The following is a 7,607-nucleotide window of genomic DNA, read 5'->3' on the forward strand; positions in this document are numbered from 1 at the left end:
TTTTAGCCGCGCTATTAATTTGAGGCAAGTTTTATCCCATAAACTGACAACTGAGGGGTATAGCTCACATAGAAACGGCTGTAAGTGTTCGCTGGATTGATTCTGTAATACAAAGAGCAACATATACGAGGTATAAACGAATTCAACAGAACCGAAATTTAGCAAAAATCTGAAGAGCTATACTGGCACGACAAGAGCTGCATCGCAAAAAATTTTATTCATACTTCATTTTTCAACCATATTAATACAAGCAAGGCTCTCGATTTATATCCGCCTTTAAAAGAAAAGGCTGTAAGCTATAATGTTAAATGAAGGTTCATTTACAGGTCGTGTAGCAAGAGATGTGGCCTCGCAGCAACAGAGAAAGGGGTGATTCTGAAAAAAATTATTCTAGCCATGGATATATTTAAATGTTCGATACATATAAACAAACTGATAAATTCTTAACTGTACAATAAAACATATGTATGCGTGTGTATGCGTGTATGTATATGGAGACGACGGGCCTCCTTTTGTTTCCGTCTACCAAACAAAGCTTTGGTCGGCTCGAGGCTATAGTAGAGGACAGTTGCCCAAGGTGTCACACAGTAGGACTGAATCCCGAACCATGTGGTTAGGAAGCAAACTTATCACGCGGCCACGTTAGTATGTATGTATGTATGTATGTATGTATGTATGTATGTATGTATGTATGTATGTATGTATGTATATCAAGAGCGAAGAGTATTCATGGATGCAAAATTTGTGAATAAGTGCAAATCTTTATTTTACTATTTGACTTTCTTCACTTAATTAACTTTTAACATTTCCTTTTTTATGAACTGGAACTTACTTGTCGAACTAAGCCATATGTGAAATTTACAGAACTCATTTAAATTTACTACAAACCAACAGGTTCGTTATCAAGCGACTTAATACCCTTGTTTCATTCGCAATTTATCCACCCTAAACAATAAATGATAACTTATAATGAGAAGAGAAAGAATTTCCCAGAATGTAACGATTGGAAACGAGGAATTTTTTGCTCCTAAAATATCTCCTTGTCGATAATACTTAACTTGTTTGAACATTCTTCGTTCTTGATATATGCAACTTTCCTTATATACATACATACATACATACATACATACATACATACATACATACATACATACATACATACATACATGCATGCATACATACTAGAGTGGCTGTGTGCAAAGGTTTGTTTGATAGAAGGAAACTGAAAGAAGCCTGTCGTCTCCACACACACACACATACACATATACATACACAGGCATACACACACACTTATATGACTGAATCAAGTAAAAGTGATATATATGTGTATATATATACGTGTGTGTATGTGTGTATTTGCGTGTGTGTGTCTTTGTGTGTTTGTGTTTGTCCTCCAGTACCGGTTTACTACCGGTGTTGGTATTTCGTCCTTACATGCCCGTAATCTAGCGAGAGAACAGCTACTTAGCTTTGAAAATAAGTACTGGGGTCAATTCAATCGACAATTCACTCGTGAATTTCATCACACACATGGTCCAAATTTCTTCTTAAGAAAAAATATATATTCAAATAAATTAAACATAATATCATGAATAGAGATAGCGAAACCGGTCGATATATTAAAAAAGTATATTAAAACCATGTAAGTGTGCGTATTTTCCTTTTTTAATTTCTTATATGTATATATACATATATATATATATATATATATATATTATATATATATATATATATATATATATATATATATATATATATATATATATATTGACACTTTGAGACCCAGTCTCAACGTATGGCTCACCACTTCACCCTACGTGGATACCCCCTCACCACTATCCACACCGCCCTTGCCAGAGCACGGTCCGTGGACCGTGTATCTGCTCTCTCTCCCCGAACCCGCCCTGTAGTCTCCCGCCTCCCTTTTCCCCTCACTTACCACCCCACGACCCTACGTCTCCAACGCACCATTCTTCGAGCTTTCCGTCATCTCCAGTCCGACCCGTCCACTTCACACCTCTTCCCCAACCGACCCCTCCCCTCTTTCAAACGAGCCCTCAACCTTCGAGACCTTTTGGTCCATAGCTCCTTCCCTGACCCTACCTCCCAAACCAGCTCGTTCCCCTGCTCCCGCCCACGTTGCCGCACTTGCCCTTACCTCTCCAACACCACCCGCCTCACTAGCACCCACCATCGACCCTATCCCAACATCCACTCCTTCACCTGCACCTCCAGCAATATTATCTATTGCGTCTCTTGCTCTCTCTGCAATTCCTTGTACATCGGACAAACGGGACGCCGCTTGGCTGACCGGTTCGCGGAACACCTTCGTGACATTCACCTTGCGAACGACACACCGGTCTCACGCCATTTCCGCTCCACCGGTCACTCCTTGCAACACCTATCTGTGTTCGGTTTGTCCTTACACAGAGGCCATCCGGATTCCCGTTTGCGCCGTGAACAGGAATTAATCTTCTCTCTTCGCTCTTATACGACATTTGGTCTCAACTCTCCCCCCTCCTCATCTAACCCCCCTCTCCCCCTCCTCACCTATCCTTCCCCCCGACCCCTACTTCTTCAGTCCTTCATCCTTTCACCCCTACTCCCCTTCCCTTCTTCCCTCTTTCTCCCTCCCTCCTTCCCTCTTCCCTCTGCTCCCTCTCCCCTTCTCTCTCCCCCTCCCCCTCTTTCCTCTTTCCTCCCCCTCATCCTCCCCTTCCTTCTCCCCTCCTCTCTATCCCCCTCCTCTCCTCTTCCCCCCTCTCCTCCCCCTCTTCTTCCTCTCCCCTTCTCTCCCCCCTCTTCTCCCCCTCCCCCTCTTCTCCCCCTCCCCCTCTTCTCCTCACTACACCACACGACTTTACACATCACATCATATATGATGTGCCATACTAATACATACACCAACTAATACATACTAATACGTACTAATACATACTAATACATACTAATACATACACCAACCCTATACATACACACGTCCAGACCCCTCATACGCACTTATACTCTCTCATACACACACACACACACTTATACATACTAATAGTACTAATACATACTAATACATACTAATACATACACCAACCCCATACATACGCCTGTCCAGACCTATCCTAGGGTCATTCAACCCTATTATCAACCCTATTATCTCCTCTTATTTCGCTCTCGCGTCTCATGTTTGATCTTTGACCTCTGGCCGAAATCAGATCGCCATGTTGATTCGTTAGTTACTGCACGCATTTTTTTTCTCTCCTTCTTTCTGTGTTTTTTTCTCTCTGTGTATCTTTCTGTTGAAGAGCGTAGGCTCGAAACGTTAAAGACTTGTTTTATTTATATTTCCTGAGCGCCATACTAATACAATTGTTTGTTTGTTTTCCACCTGCCTTCGTCTTTTGTCTATTTTCATAAAGTTTCCCGTTATATATATATATATATATATACATATATATATATTCACTTAAAAGTACCACTATGTTCCAGTTCTCTCTTTTTTACGACAGATTATATCGTATTTTCGTAAGCTTTTTTCTTTTTTCTTTTTTCCTTATTTTTTTGTAGTTTGTTTGGGTCAGCGACGTTACTAGACCTACAGTTTATGCTTCCTGACTCTCATAACCTCATCTTCAGGATATGAAGTAGATTTCGCTTCTGTATTGCTTCAGTTATGTTGGTTGAATTTATGTAGACTCTACCACCAGAAAATTTTGACCGTTAGGCTTGCACGTCAGCAGTCACGTGCTAATTTATTCTATTGTACAAATTTATGTAAGCTTTACCGCCTAAATTCTGATTATTAGGCTTCCATGTCAGCAGTCACGTGTTAGTTCTTTTTTTTTCCACGTATCTGTCGTTTGCGTGTTAATTTAGAATCATGTTGTAATATGGGTATTGTTTCCATGATTAATCGTATTTTTCTTTTTTGTGAGGAATCTTATACTGTATGAACTGTTCACTAATATTTTTCTAGCTCTGTTTTGTGCTCAATATTAGTGTTTTGCGATTACTCCTTGTTGTAAATGCATAGTGAACCCACGAGAGAGTGTTATACTATAATGACCAATATAATAGATGAAATCCTGAAATTTACAACTTTCAGTTTGAAGGTAAATTATATTATATTGTTCATTGGGCAATGTAGTTTACATTTGTTATTAGTGGCTTGTCCTCAGGTTTACAAGCTTGTATTGTGCTATTGATTTTTTTTTTTTTGGCTTAGATGATTTTGCTGTATGTTATTAGTTTTAGTCTATAGTTAGGTATGTTTTGTATTTCGTTTTTTGAGGCTTTTGATTATGTATTCATTTGTTAGATAGTTGTCATTCACATAATAAATTTTATGTGTAATTTGTATATTTTCATTGTATGTACTCTTTGATGAATGTATTGTATTGTATTTGTATCTGTATTCATGTGCAGTTCAGTTTACCAGTTTGTTGGAATATCTGTTGTTAATTAATGTCTTTTCTCTTGTGGCTCGTTTGTGTGTGACAATCTAAATACTCATCTAAATAATGATTTTTACCACTGACATCTTATAATAGCGTTGGTATTCACCGTCTCCATGTAGGTGTATGCTTTTGTTTGAGCAACTGCCACTTCGAGCAATCGTTTTGTCAGTCAACGTTTTACGATGAATTTTTATGTAGACCTAACTGTTTCCCTATCGTAATTTTTAAAGTTACCTGCTGACAGTGTTATTCATACATCTGCGGTCAGCGAATCAAAATACCAGTCAGCCTTACTTAACGAGTGTGAGTGCGTTCTTTGGTTGTGTTAGTATCTATTGAACTTCTGAAATCATTGTTCCAAAGTATGTAACGAAGAAAGTATGACATTTAGAGGTGTCAACGAGTTAAAAATCTGAAACTCCGCACGTGCAAGTTGAACTCCCTCGACGACATCCGGTGTACACTGTCACTTGGGTTCTTTTTAGAATTTGTTAAGAGAAGAAAAATATACAAAGGTAAATGAAAGAAAAAGGAGAAAGATATAAAAAAAGAGCAAAAAGAAAACGATAAAAAAGTAAAAGTAAATGAAAACAGCTTTAAAAAGAATAATTTTGCAAACTAATGAATAATTGTTGGTAGGAAAGACTGAAAGATAGATAAAGGAAGTGAAAGAAAGAAAGTGAGACTGAAAAAGACAAGAACGAAAAAGTATGAAAAAAAGACAATGAATGAAGAAAAGAATGAATGATAGGCAACAAAGAAAGAAAATAGTAAGGCTATAAATATATATATTTCTTAAATATATAATGAAAGAAGGAGTATAAGAAGGTAAAAAGGAAGCGAAAGCGATGACAAGGCACCAGCCTAACAACGGGCAATCGTAACAGGTGCTGTGTCTTAAATATCTTATTATAAAACTGGAAGTAGAGGAAACGATGGTAGTAGAGGAGTGGAAAGAGCTTGATGTATTGAAAACAGAAAAAACGTCAAAGTACATTCACACCTGAACGACTTTTAGAGGAAGGTAACGCAGGATTGGCATTATATACTGGAGTAAATTGTTTAAGACTCTATCAAATGACAGGATTAAAAACTGAATGCAAGGAGCGATAGGAAATAGGTTAAAAGAACGTCTTTTCAATATCCTATTAGAAGACGTTCGAATTACATAGAAACTGAAGTGAATGACAGATGGATACGAAAAAGAAATGTAGAGGCAAAGTAAGAGGCAGCTTCAGATTGAATTTCTTTCTTTAAGCCATTATAAAGTAACGTACGTTGTTATTTATATACCAATTAGGCGTCGAACTGGCAGACACGTTAGCACGCCGGGCGAAATGTTTAGCGGTATTTCGTCTACCGTTACGTTCTGAGTTCAAATTCCGCCGAGGTCGACTTTGCCTTTCATCCTTTCGGGGTCGATTAAATAAGTACCAGTTACGCACTGGGGTCAATATAATCGACTTAATCCGTTTGTCTGTCCGTGTTTGTCCTCTCTGTGTTTAGCCCCTTGTGGGTAGTAAAGAAATAGGTATTTCGTCTGCCTTTACGTTCTGAGTTCAAATTCCGCAGAGGTCGACTTTGCTTTTCATCCTTTCGGGGTCGATTAAATAAGTACCAGTTACGCACGCACTGGGGTCAATATAATCGACATAATCCGTTTGTCTGTCTTTGTTTGTCCTCTCTGTGTTTAGCCCCTTGTGGGTAGTAAAGAAATAGGTATTTCGTCTGCCTTTACGTTCTGAGTTCAAATTCCGCAGAGGTCGACTTTGCCTTTCATCCTTTCGGGGTCGATTAAATAAGTACCAGTTACGCACGCACTGGGGTCAATATAATCGACATAATCCGTTTGTCTGTCCTTGTTTGTCCTCTCTGTGTTTAGCCCCTTGTGGGTAGTAAAGAAATAGGTATTTCGTCCATCTGAGTTCAAATTTCGCCAAAGTCAACTTTGACTTTCATCTCTTCGGAGTTGATAAAAATAAATACCAGCTGAGTGCTGAGGTCTTATACCCTCTCCCCGAAATTACTGGCTTTGTGCCTGAATTTGAAATCATTATTGGATCTTTGTGGTTTTCGTCACAGTCATAGTTTACAATTATCTTTAAAAAAATTTCATGTATCATATAGATGTAATTTTTGACGCTGAATCCGAAATTGTTATTTATTTATTCCAGAAAAATTTTGCAAAAATGTTACAGGTGTTCAAAGTTTGATATTTTCAGAATTTTCAGCCAATCAGAAAACAGCGCGCTCGCTGCCTTTTCCATCATTAGTGGGTGGGGGCATCGGCATGTCAAAACATTAAACTAGCTACAGTAAACTGAAAACATGAAAACATTCGAGAGTAAGTCAAATATTAAAAAGCTACGAACAAACCAACATGAGTTGCTAGAAAAAACAGTCAAAATATTCAAATATACACGAGCAAAGTAAACCGTGAAAACTGAAAAACATTCGCGTGCAAATTAAATATTTAAAAGCTACGAGCAAACCAACAGGAGTTGCTAGAAATAACAGCCAAGACATTGCTTAAAACATCTTTATTAATTTATGAAATTCAAGAACGAAAGTTTGCAATACACACTAGGATTATATAAAATAAATTATCGTTCTCATATCTCCTCCATATAAATTCACAAAGATAAGAGTCAACCATAGAACAGTGTGTCACACATTAGCGTTTGTTTCCACGGGTATTCTCAATTTGGTGGTTACACTCCTTGTGTGCATGCGCAGCATCTTTGGTTACTATGGAAACAGAGTTCTTCGCCACGGTGAGATGTAAAATACTCGCTTCTGATTGGCTACAATACCCAAATTTTGTAAATTTTAAAGGCTAATAACTTTTTAATTATGGATTTATAGGGAAAATGAATTTCATTTTCATAATTAGCATACAAAACTTAATCCATATACCAAATTTGACAACAATTAGAACAAAATTATAAACAGTTACGAAAACCACAAAGATCCTCAATATTTATATACCATTTCGTATTGTGATAAAGAGCAGTTGATTTTTAGAATTGTTAGAGCGTCAACCAAAATGCCTTTATTCATATTCCGAGTTGAAATCCTGCCGAGGTCAACTCTGCTTTTCATCTTTTAAGGTACAATACAATCGACTGTTTCTCCCATCCGTTGATGCTCACATCTGAT

This window comes from Octopus sinensis, linkage group LG2 (genome assembly GCF_006345805.1).
Source record: "Octopus sinensis linkage group LG2, ASM634580v1, whole genome shotgun sequence".
Taxonomy (NCBI): domain Eukaryota; kingdom Metazoa; phylum Mollusca; class Cephalopoda; order Octopoda; family Octopodidae; genus Octopus; species Octopus sinensis.